Source organism: Elephas maximus, chromosome 6 (genome assembly GCF_024166365.1).
Source record: "Elephas maximus indicus isolate mEleMax1 chromosome 6, mEleMax1 primary haplotype, whole genome shotgun sequence".
NCBI lineage: Eukaryota > Metazoa > Chordata > Mammalia > Proboscidea > Elephantidae > Elephas > Elephas maximus.
The window spans coordinates 116,146,201-116,158,227 of record NC_064824.1 but is presented as its reverse complement, the minus strand read 5'-3'; the positions used below and the strand labels follow the sequence as shown (position 1 = coordinate 116,158,227).

Genomic DNA, 12,027 nt, shown 5'->3' with positions numbered 1-12,027 from the left:
AAAATGTCAATGCTTTGAATCCACCAGCTGCTGCAAGGGAAAGATGAGGCAGTTTGCTCCTGTAAAGATTTACCACCTAGGAAACCCTATGGGGTAGTTCTACCCTGTTCTATAGGGTGGCTATGAGTTGGAATTGACTGGATGACAATGGGTTTGGCTTTTGGTTTTATTTTTCAGAGCAGTTTTTGATTTACAGAGAAATTACAGAGCGTTCTCACATACCCCCTTTCCTCCGTGTTCACTGTTTCTTCTGTTATTAACATCTTGCTTCCATGTGGTATATTTGTTATAATTGATGAATCAATATTAATATATTATTATTAACTAAAGTCCATAGTTTACTTAAGGTTCATTGTTTGTGTTGTATAGCCTTTAAAAAACTTTAAGCTAGGGGGAACATTAACCCTTTCAGTGCTAATTCTTTCTTTATAACAGTCCTGTGGGAATGGTTTAGGATATTCCTAGAACATATTAACTGCTGGGGTTTGCTGAGTTGGGCTAGTATGTGTTAAGAGTGCATAGGATGATTTCTTCATTTATCCTTGCAACTTACTGCAAGAGACGAAGGATGTATATGGAGGTGAGATGCTGATAGCAGGTTCATAAGAAATTCCAAATTCAGCCACAGGTTTCTTAAATGATGGGTTAGACCTCTCAGAATGAATTTTAGAGTGATCAAATGTATAAAAAAAAACTGAGGTCAGTTTATTCTTTCAAAAAGTTTCTACATCTCTTTATCCAGGACAAGCTTTGTAATCTTCAGAGGAAACCTCTATACTTCAGATGCTTTGTCTATAAATGTTAGAAATAAGTGAGAAAATAAAAACAGAGGCTCCTTAATAAATGCTTATAAAATGTGCAGATGTGGTAATTGGATCCCGTATCAGGGTCAGGGAGATGGACAAGGGAAGGAATATAAGGAAGGAAATAGGAAAGCTTCTTTAGAACCAGCTCACGCTCCTAATTTTTTTTTTCTCTTTTCTTTTTACAGTGAATTAGAGATCAGGACTGAAGTGAAAGGAGGATAGAAATGACCAGAAAGACTGATCAAAGAAGACTTATTAGAGAACATGAGGCACCAAACTGGCTGAAGCCAGGAAGGAAGAGAAGTTAGCTTCGGCTTTTATAGCTTCAAAAACTTTGTGGCCAGAAAAGAGTTTCTTGTTTCAAACGGACCATTTTGCTTTTGGTGTTTGCTTTTATGACTATTTCTTTCATGGTCACTGGTGGAGAAGTTGCTTGAATTTGCCTAAATATGATATAGTAATAAGGGGTATATACTAATATGCATATTAAATTCCATGTTAGAACCTGCCAGTAAGAAATAAGAGAGGCAGCTGAAGTTCGTTTTGTTATTTTTAAATTTTTTACTCTAGAATTTTTTAAATGTGTGATTCAAGTGTTCAACTGATAACCAAAGGTTGGCGGTTCGAACCCACCAGCTGCTCTGGGGGAGAAAGATGTGGTAGTCTGCTTCTGTAAAGATTTACAGCCTTGGAAACCCTATGAGGCAGTTCTACTCTGTCCTATAGGGTCTCTATGAGTCAGTGTTTTCTTTTGTTTTGGGCAGTAATATTAAAGTAGACAGAAGAGTATAAAGAGCCCTCATCAGCCAGCTCCAACATTTGCCAGTTATGGCCATTGCTGTTTCTTCCCTCTCCCTTTCCATATTATTTAAAGCAAATCTGAAACATCATATCATTTCAGCTCTAAATATTCCATACGTATTATAAAAAAGATAAGGGCTCTTGTAAAAACCCTAAATACCACTATTCTACAAAAAGTTAAAATTAAGTCCTTAATATTATCAAATAAATAGCTGGCCATTGTTCAAATTTCCAGTTGTCTCAAATATATCTTTTGTGTTTAATCAGGATCCACATGAGGTCCACACATTGCAATTGGTTGTAGACCGAGATTTGTTTTCAAGTTTTTAATTTGAAATAATAATACATTCACAAAAAGTTGTAAAAATAGTACAGAGAGTGTATCCATTATCCAAAAAAAACCAAACCCATTGCCATGGAGTCGATTTCGATCCATTATCCATTTTCCCTCAATGGTGACAACATACGTAACTAGACTACATTATCAAAACCAAGAAATTGATATTGGCACAATGTAATTGACTAGACCATAGATCTTACGCAGATTTTACCAATTTTTGCATGTACTTGCTTTTTGGCGTGGTTTTGTGTATAACTCTATGACATTTTATCCTAATTATAGTTCCTATGAGGAGCCCTGGTGGCACAGTGATAAAGTGCTCAGCTGTTAACTGAAAGGTCAGTGATTCTAACCCATCAGTCATTCAATTGGAAAAAGATGTGGCAGTCTGTTTCTGTAAAGATTTACAGCCTTGGAAACCCTATGGGGCATTTCTACTGTCTTATAGAGTTGTTGGGAGTTGGAACTGACTCCATGGCAATGGAGCAATGGGTATAGTTCACGTAATCACCACCACAGTCAAGATACAGAACTACTACTCTGTCACCAAGGGAATTCTCTGATACTTTCTGGTGTTTTTGTTTTTTTTTTTTATCCAGTAATAGTCACACTTTCTTCCCTTTCCTGAATCCATGGCAACCACTAATCTGTTCTCCAGGTCTACAGTTTTTGTTTTTTCAAAATGTTATGTAAATAGAATTCATACAGCATGTAACCTTTTGGTTTTTCTATACTTTTAATTGCTTTTAAAGAAATCTTTCCCGTGAGCAGAGAATATGGAAATAGTGACCTCGAAAGAAGACAAAATGTCTGCATACCAACCTTAAATACGTGTTTATTCATTGAACATGTATTTATTGAGGAACTATGATGTGACTGTAACTCAATGACAGAGAAAAACGAATTACTTCCTTGCAACTTGTAATGGTTATCAGAGTAGAGCCTATAGATCACAAAGCCGTTATGTCTTTAAGGAAGGCACAATAGGTTTTCACTAGGCTTCAGACATTGGTCCCTTCTTTCCCATATCTGAGATTCCTGCACTCCATCTGTAGGCTCAGCCCTATCCCAGGCTTTAGAATCAGTCTTCACCTGAAACAGAAGTGATGTCAAGAGATCTGACCCAGAACCCCAGGATTTGGAAAACTGCCCCTTGTTCTGCCCAGCTAACTTGGACTTTGTGCCCTGGTTCTACAGCTGAGTCATTGTTTGAGTGCAGCTAGTACTCACCCAGTACTCCATTCCTGATAAATAGGTCCCTAGTATCTGGTCACAGTGTTAGTCCTTAGCTCTATGTCCAACTGCCTGTAGGGTTATGGTTGTGCTTTTGTTTGCTACTACAGAGTCCTGATTCTTACCCCAGCCTTGAGGGAAGCGGAGCCCACACCGATTCCTTCCAGCCTGCCTACGGTCTGTATTTCTTAGTTTTCCTGGTCACTGTGACCTAAGCTGCTGATTGGCCTTCAACCCCTTACCTCTTATGCCTCCCTGAATTACCACCACTCTCCTGTTACTGTTTCCTCTGGATATCAAATTCTTCCTGCCATATTAGACTTAATTTATATGCTTCTTGCTGGCTCTCTTGCCATCTGCGGGAGAGTCTAGTTTCTAAGCCTTGTTCTTCTCGACTACCCTGTTTCATGTGACTGGTCCCAAGATATGACATGGCTATTTGGTTCTTTATAGATATCTCCCCATGAACTGAAACTACAACAGAAGGGAACCAGGTTAGATCAATTCTTTCCTGACAAGGAGTAGCTTGAGGCAGAAAAAGAGGGAACAATATGCCTTGGTGGAAAGAAAGCTGTACTGGGAGTCAAGAAACTCAACTTCTAATCTTAACTATGTCACCAGCTGGCTGGTGACTTTGGAAAGATGCGTCCTTTCTGGAGCTTCAATTCATTTATCTGTAGAATAAGGGAAAGGAGTCCCTGGGCGGCACAAATGGTAAAGCGCATGGCTACTAACCAAGGTTGGTGGCTCAAACTCACCCAGAGGCACCTCCGAAGAAAGGTCTGGCATTCTGCTTCCAAAAGGCCATAACCATGAAAATTCTATGGAGCCCAGTTCTGCTCTGACATGCATGGCATTGCTATGAGTCAGAATCACCTTGATGGCAACTGGTTTTTGGACTTAGAATGTGGGAATTGGTCTCAAGATGACCCCTAATTTCTCTTCTGGTTTAGGTTTCCTAGGGGCTATGAACACTTGTGTGTTTGTTATGATCTACACTTTAATCTCCTAAACATCTCTAGACCCCTTTGCTATTACCCTAGGCCAGGCCACCTTTGTCTTTTACTGGACTCTGGGACCTGCTCTTAAATTTCTTCATTGCAGCCAGCAGTGTCTAAACCACAAATCTGAACATGTCACCCCCCACTTAAACACTTCAGTACCAAAATCTCTCCCTAACTTTCACCCCTACCATTGACCTCTAAATTTTTAATATGACCTACTGTGCTCTGCATTATTTGGCCCCTGCCTATCCCTCTCACTCATGTGCTCATTGCTACTAGAGTTGTAGGTCCTCTCAGCTGACAGACAAGGTAATATTTATACACATACATATATATATACTAACTCATAATAATACACAGACCTGTAATTATTTCTATATATGCTCATCAGTATCTATTTTAAGCTAAACACAGTTTCATACTACTATTTTTTTACTTTAACCTAGTACCACATGGTATCTTCTAGCTTTACCCCTTTGCTCATCTGTAACCTCCTGCTACAGAGGTGAGAAACCTGGCTCCCACCATTCACCATACGTTTATTTGTTCAGTCCCAGTATACATGTACAGTAGTTTTAGAACTGTTAACTTGTACCTCCATGGGAAAAAACTTTATCAACTGGAGGACAGTTATGATACAGTTCTATTATATGTATTTTAATGTCAGTAGGCTCGTCTCCCCCCCGCCCCGCCACTGCCCGCCAAGAATTGTTCCACCCAGTGTTGGACATTTAATAGATCTTTCTTAAAAATACTGTTTCATGTTTCTCCAGATATCCCAATGCATTTATTTCCAAACCTGGCTGATTATCAATATCAAGGTCTTTGTGGTATGAACCAAGAACTTGTATTTTTAACAAATTTCTCAGGTGATTTGGCAGCCACTGTCTTAGTGTTCTTTTGCTTTTAAGAAAATACAAAGCTGGGAGATCCTGGGACTCGAGACTTCCAGCTGCCTTCCCAGCATCATGGCAGGTGTAAGGGTTCTTTCGGACTTGCTAGCATGCTGGTTGTTCCATCAGGATGATGAGGAGAGGTGTGGCCTGCTCCAGGACCTCAGGGAGCCTTGCTCCTCAGCAGCAGCCCAGCCCTCCTGCAGGCCTGGCTGGGCAGCTCCATCTTGGAGCTGCCTGGGCATCTCCCACAAAGGCTGTGCTGAGTTGCAAAAAACCAGAGCTCTGTCTCCCTCACCTTCGGCATGATCTAAGCATGTCAGAGTTGCCACATGAAAGAAAGCTGCTTGTTTCTCAGAGCCGGTTGCCAGTTGGATAACCAAGTGTCATCCTCCGAGCTCACAATAAAACCTCCGTTAAAACGCTTTATTACGTTTACTGGTCCGTAGAGCAGGCTTGCCTTGTACCAAAGACCATTGAAGGAGGTTCCAATGTGGGTCCCCAGCCCCTTGCCTGTGGCTGTCTTCTCTGACACCATGGAGGGCAGTAGCCTGGCAGTGAGCAGGGCTTTGATTCCAGAGTCTGACCTGGCCTGTGTTATTAAATGCTGTGGCTAGACCCTATCTCATGTCTGAGTCACCCAGAGGAAGGTGCAGTTACTAGGTTCTGGGAAACCGTGAAACTGTCTGCCAAGGCATTCTCCTCTGGCAAAAGCTTGTATCTACAAGGAAAACCATCTGGGTAATTTCAGGCAATTCTCTGGGTAATTTCAAATCTCTTCCAAGTCACTTTCACCTGCACAATCCAAATACATGAAGTAAGGTGACTTCATTTTTGCCTGTATGAATTAGTGAACTACCTCTCTTTTATATGCTACTTTGTGCGTTTGAGTGTTGGGTAGGAGAAAGAAAGACTATGATCCAATCAGGAGCCACCACTTCCCATATGTGACAGAGTATGAGGGCAATCAGGGTCAAATCTGTGTTTTCCTACCTTTCAAAGGTGAAGTTAGCTACTATGACGCTTGGGAGAAAACTTGGGGTCAGAGCACAGGTTGGCCACTCACTTGGCTCAGCGATCTTTGGCAAGTCACTCATCTTCTTTAATTTTACTTTCTTTGTCTGAAAAAAATGGAGTTTAAAGGATTGATACAGAAATTAAATAATAAAATGACAATGAAAGTATTTTGTAAACTGTGACCCCTTAGGTCAATATGTCATTAAACTGGAGATTGGGTAGTAGGTAATGTCATACTCCTCCATGTATCTGTCAGCTTGCCGTACTGTGGGGGCTTGCGTGTTGCTGTGATGCTGGAAGCTATGTCACTGGTATTCAGATACCAGCAGGGCCACCCATGGAGCACAGGTTTCAGCTGAGCTTCCAGAATAAGACAGACTAGGAAGAAGGACCCGACAGTCTACTTCTGAAAAGCATTAGCCAGTGAAAACCTTATGAATAGCAGCGGAACACTGTCTGATATAGTGCTGGAAGGCTCTCAAAAGATGACTGGAGAAGAGCTGTCTCCTCAAAGTAGAGTCGACCTTAATGACATGGATGGAGTAAAGCTTTCAGGACCTTCATTTGCTGATGTGGCACGACTCAAAATGAGAAGAAACAGCTGCAAATATCCATTAATAATCGAAACCTGGAATGTACATAAAGTATGAATCTAGGAAAATTGGAAATCGTCAAAAATGAAATGGAATGCATAAACATCGGTATCCTAGGCATTAGTGAGCTGAAATGGACTGGTATTGGCCATTTTGAATTGGACAATCATATAGTCTACTATGCTGGGAATGACAACTCAAAGAGGAATGGTGTTGTATTCATTGTCAAAAAGAACATTTCAAGATGGATCCTGAAGTACAACGCTGTCAGTGATAGGATAATATCTATACACCTACAAGGAAGACCAGTTAATATGACTATTAAACGGAGAAAAGATTGAAGTTGTCAAGGATTTCATTTTATTTGGATCCACAATCAACAGCCATGGAAGCAGCAGTCAAGAAATCAAAAGATGCATTGCATTGGGTAAATATGCTGCAAAGGACTTCTTCAAAGCATTAAAGAGCAAAGATGTCACCGTGAAGACTAAGGTGCGCCTGACCCAAACCATGGTATTTTCAATCGCATCATATGCATGTGAAAGCTGGACAATGAATAAGGAAGACCAAAGAAGAGTTGACGCCTTTGAATTATGGTGTTGGCGAAGAATATTGAATATACCATGGACTGCCAAAAGAACAAACAAATCTGTCTTGGAAGTGCAGCCAGAATGCTTCTTAGAGTCAAGGATGGCGAGACTGTGTCTTACATACTTTGGATATGTTGTCAGGAGGGCTCAGTCCCTGGAGAAGGACATCATGCTTGGCAGAGTACAGGGTCAGGGGAAAAGAGGAAGACCCTCAACTAGGTGGATTGACACAGTGGCTGCAACAATGGGCTCAAGCATAACAATGATTGTAAGGATGGTGCAGGACCGGGCAGTGTTTCATTCTGTTGTGCATAGGGTCGCTATGAGTCAGAACCGACTCGACGGCACCTAACAACAACAACAACAGTGTCATACTATCTTCTCTAATGTGCTCTGTGATTGTCCCTGATCCTTCCCTCTCCTATGCAATTGCTCTAATTCGACTTCCTTATTCATTGCTCATGGCACAAATTGTCCCCACATTCCTTCACTCCCACAACCTCTGGAATTCTCTCTCTCTCTAAAGTTACATGCTCAACTTCGTCTTCTTACCAGTTGCCTTTGAATTGACTTTGACTCACGGTGACCCTTTATGTGTCAGAGTACAAATGTGCTCCACAGGTTTATCAGTGGCTTATTTTTTATAGATCAGGTCTTTCTTCCGAGGTGCCTCTGAGTGGACTTGAACCTCCAACCATTTGATTAGCAGCTGAGCCCACTACATTTTGCACCACGGCGATACTCCTCATCTCCTTCTTAGCTTCACCTTATTAGCTACTTCTCATTAGAGCTCATTCATATATACTCTGGTGAGGCTGTCTTCTAACTGACTCCGTTTAGATGTTTCTATGCCCTCTCTGGAATGCCCTGCCCCCTAAGCTCTTCCCTTAGACCAACCCACTCTTATTCAGGGCCAGTGTCCCAACTTCATCATACTTGTGACCATTTCAGCCCTTGATGAGTCTCTTAGAAGTGTGGCCTTCATACCATGCTGTTGTTTTCTATTGTTCACATGTTTTAGTCTATCTCCCCAAGTGCACTGGGCCACCCACCTACCTAGCATAGTGCTAAACCTACAGTACTTGTTCAGTAAAAATGTGTTGATTGGGTTGCAATACCCCAAGTTATAGGGCCCTGACTTCTTCCACACTATTTGGCACAGGTTGCTTATAAATGCCCCTCTACTTTTCAGTTCTGACTGGTAACTTCACACTATGTTGTAGACAAGGAAAATTCTCCAGGTGGGTACTTCTAATGCTCCCCTTGCTTCCTCTAGCACTAGAGCCCACTCCTCACTTAACCTCAGGCATACTTGAGGGGAGTTAAACTTTTTCCTCTTCTCCCTTGTGATTCTCAGCCTTCTACCTGCTATGTTCGTAAGTCTGGTAATCAACTCTTCCATGTAGTTCCTAGTATTAGGTATGGTAGAAAGAAGACAGGTGATAGTAGTGTGGGTATCCTAGAGGACTTTCAATGTTGTCTGAACAGGAAGGCCTGGAAAATGTTGATTTGTGAGTAATAATCCTATATAGAAGCAGTGCTTGAAATCCTGGAAATTAACGGTATAGTATATAAGAAGGCTGCTGACCAAGATCAAGACTTTGTCTCTTTCCCTCTTCTCTGAGATATGACATCTGGAATCTTCCTCTACTCTACTCAGGAGAGTGAGTCTCCATAGTCTGATTATTTTCCAGTCCTTAACAGCTGTGGAGTTTGGAGATATTTGCTCGAACCTGTCTAAACCTCAGTTTTTTTCATCTGTAATGTGGGGATGACAGTAGTATTTATCTCAAGAGGTTAACTAAGCATAACTATATTAGTTCACACAGTAAATAATAGCTCAATAAATATTAGCTATTATTAGTATTACTGAATAATTGGAGCCTTTTCTTACTTTATAAACGAATCCATGACCTTAGAAATATTTTCTTCTCTTTGTTTCTGCCTCAGGCTAACCCTCAATTTTTCTTCTTTCCTCCATGGCCAAATTTTGGAAGAAGAATCTATCTCAATGCCTCCATTTTGTCACGCTCCAAATCCTCACCTTTACAACTTGGCTCTCATTTTTTTGTCACTCATGGAAGCTTTGTATTTTCACATATTGGATAACATTCCACTCTTCAAATTCATCAGCCTTTTCTCAGGCTTCTTTCTATTTATACAGTTTAGTGTTGCTGAAGGCTGTTTCTTTCTGGCAGTCTTCCTTTTCATGCCTCGACTTATATAACTTTGATATCCTCCAATTCTCCTTCTCTCATTCTTCTCTGGCTCCTTCTCCTGTGACCAGATTTCTTCCCTCATCAATTAGTGCTCCCAGGCTGCTGTCATCAGCCCCCTGCCCTTTTTGATCCCTTCTGTCTTCATGGGCATTTTACCTGCAGTGCTTGAAGTATGGATCACTGCATTGATAGTGATAGTGCCTGACTGTGCAGTAAGGTTGCATCAACTGCACTTTAAACAAATGAATTAATCTGTATATATGCTTGTGTGTGTGCAGTGTGTGTGTGTGTGTCTGAAAGACAGAAAGAGATGGAACACAATTCAATAATGCAGGTGATTCATATCACCATTCTATCTACTCAGTGAACAGGAAATGGGAAATGGACTTCCAGCATTTTTCTTAAGACAAGCCTCCAAATATAAGCCTACTACTTCATTTGGTGCATGTGAAAGCTGGACAATGAATAAGGAAGACCGAAGAAGAGTTGATGCCTTTGAATTGTGGTGTCGGCAAAGAATATTGAACATACCATGGACTGCCAAAAGAACGAACAAATCTGTCTTGGAAGAAGTACAACTAGAATGCTCCTTAGAAGCAAGGATGGCGAGACTGCGTCTTACATGCTTTGGACATGTTGTCAGGAGGGTTCAGTACCTGGAGAAGGACATCATGCTTGGCAGAGTACAGGGTCAGCAGAAAAGAGGAAGGCCCTCAGTGAGGTGGATTGACACAGTGACTGCAACAATGAGCTCAAGCATAACAACGATCGTAAAGATGGCGCCGGACCGGGAAATGTTTTGTTCTGTTGTGCATAGGGTCGCTATGAGTCAGAACCGACTCGACGGCACCTAACAACAACAACAACACTTCTTTTGGTGCACAAATGGTACCTCCTCTGGAAGAATCACTGGCCCTACTGGGCTTATGAAGTGACTGGATGTCAATCTCAAATGTGGCAACTTTTAGAGGTCATTTTGCCTCTGCTCAACACTAACCGTAAGTTCTTCCTTCAGAACTTCATATAAATTGCACTGATCTCCAACACAGGTCCCTGACTCACCTCTTGAGCATTTTTCTCCTGGGCTTCGGATCCTTATGTTCAACTGTGATAGAGTCAATTTGTCAAAAAATACTTTTATCTACATTTCACTCTCTTAATGCTGTCCCTTCTGTGTTCCTTGGTGGCACATTCTGGAAAACCTTCAAACAATCTTTGAACTCTTCAGTCGCAATGCTTTCTCACTCTTTAGGATGCTGGTAATTTCTCTTCTGGGCTCTGAAAACTTCCGAGAGGTCTTCTTCCTCAGTCCCTCCACCATTCCATTCTTGCTTTATATCCTGGCTGAAAATTTTATTTAAAGAGTAGAACCAATGGTACCATTTTTCCTTGCTTAAAATTATTTCATAACTCACCATTGAATACAGACTGAAGTCCCAAACCCTCAACCTGATCCTTGAACAGAATGCTACTTTCCTGCCACCAAATCTTTGCTCAGGCTGTTCACTCCACTTGGAATACATTTTCCCCTTCTCGGAACGTAAGACTCTTTCTTAGCTGTCAAGACCCAGTTCAGATGGCGCCTCCTCTGTAAAGTCTTTTGTGATCTTTTAGGCCAGACTTAATGACTCCCACCTGGATTCCTATTGCATTTTGTTTATATTTGTGTGGTGACTCTCAGCACAGTCTGTCTAGTAGTCATTATGTAAGAGTCCATCTTCCCCACTAGGTGGAGAACAGAGTTCCCTGTCTCCGTGTCTTAGTTATCTTTGAGTTCCTGTCTTCCTTTTACCTTCCCCAGGGCCCAGCCCACTGATTTGCACACATAAGGGTCTCCACAGATATTGCTATTGAAATGAATTTGTTTGGGGTTTCATTGGGCTGAAAGATTTTCAAGTGTCAGGATGGGCTAGTTTGAAAAGAACTTTGAGATCCTCATCCTATTCCAAAGCAGGCCAGGCTTTGGGAAGAGGAGATCCTGATTCTGTTTGGCTATGGTGGGTGGTACCCCCTCTTCAGGCTCACATCCCCTTCTGGAGTCAGTCACCCAGGAGTAACTGGATCCACACCAACATTCTCTGAACCCAAGCTACTAAGGATTTGGATAAATATTGGCTGCTAGCCAGTACAGAGAAATTGTCTAAGAGGCCCTGTTCATACAGCAAATCACCAGAGGAATGGACAAGCCCTACCATTCTGGTCCAAGCTTGCAACAAATGTCATGGAGTTTTCCAGATCATGTGTATTACATCATCTAACTGTCATTTTCTCTATACTCTGCCTGACCCCACTGTACTTTTGAGGATTCACAGGAGATAAGAAGAACAAAACCTGACTTTTTAACAAATCTACCTGACACAAATTATTATTTTCTCAAATCAACTTCATTCAGCTTTTTCTGGTTCTTCCATTTCTTAGTCCTTCCTTCTCAGTCTTAATTTATGGCTCCTCTTTTTTTTTTCATCCTCTGCCCATCACTGAACCATTGATTTTCCCAGGGCTCACTTTTTTTTGGCTTCATTATCTACTTC

The 12,027-nt window shown here is 41.4% G+C and overlaps 1 long non-coding RNA gene across 2 annotated transcripts in view; it reads left to right on the top strand.

Annotated features, from left to right (window-relative positions):
* Window positions 1-3,357, top strand: part of LOC126078076 (uncharacterized) — a 242,805-nt gene extending 239,448 nt beyond the window's left edge. Inside the window, exons 3-5 of one of the 2 annotated variants that reach the window (XR_007517953.1) lie at window positions 992-1,109; window positions 2,230-2,285; window positions 3,291-3,357. This is a non-coding gene — a long non-coding RNA (uncharacterized LOC126078076). Of the gene's footprint in view, window positions 1-991; window positions 1,269-2,229; window positions 2,286-3,290 lie in introns of those variants that run through there. The other variant, XR_007517952.1, reaches the window with a different exon arrangement.
* The last annotated feature ends 8,670 nt before the right edge of the window (window positions 3,358-12,027 follow it).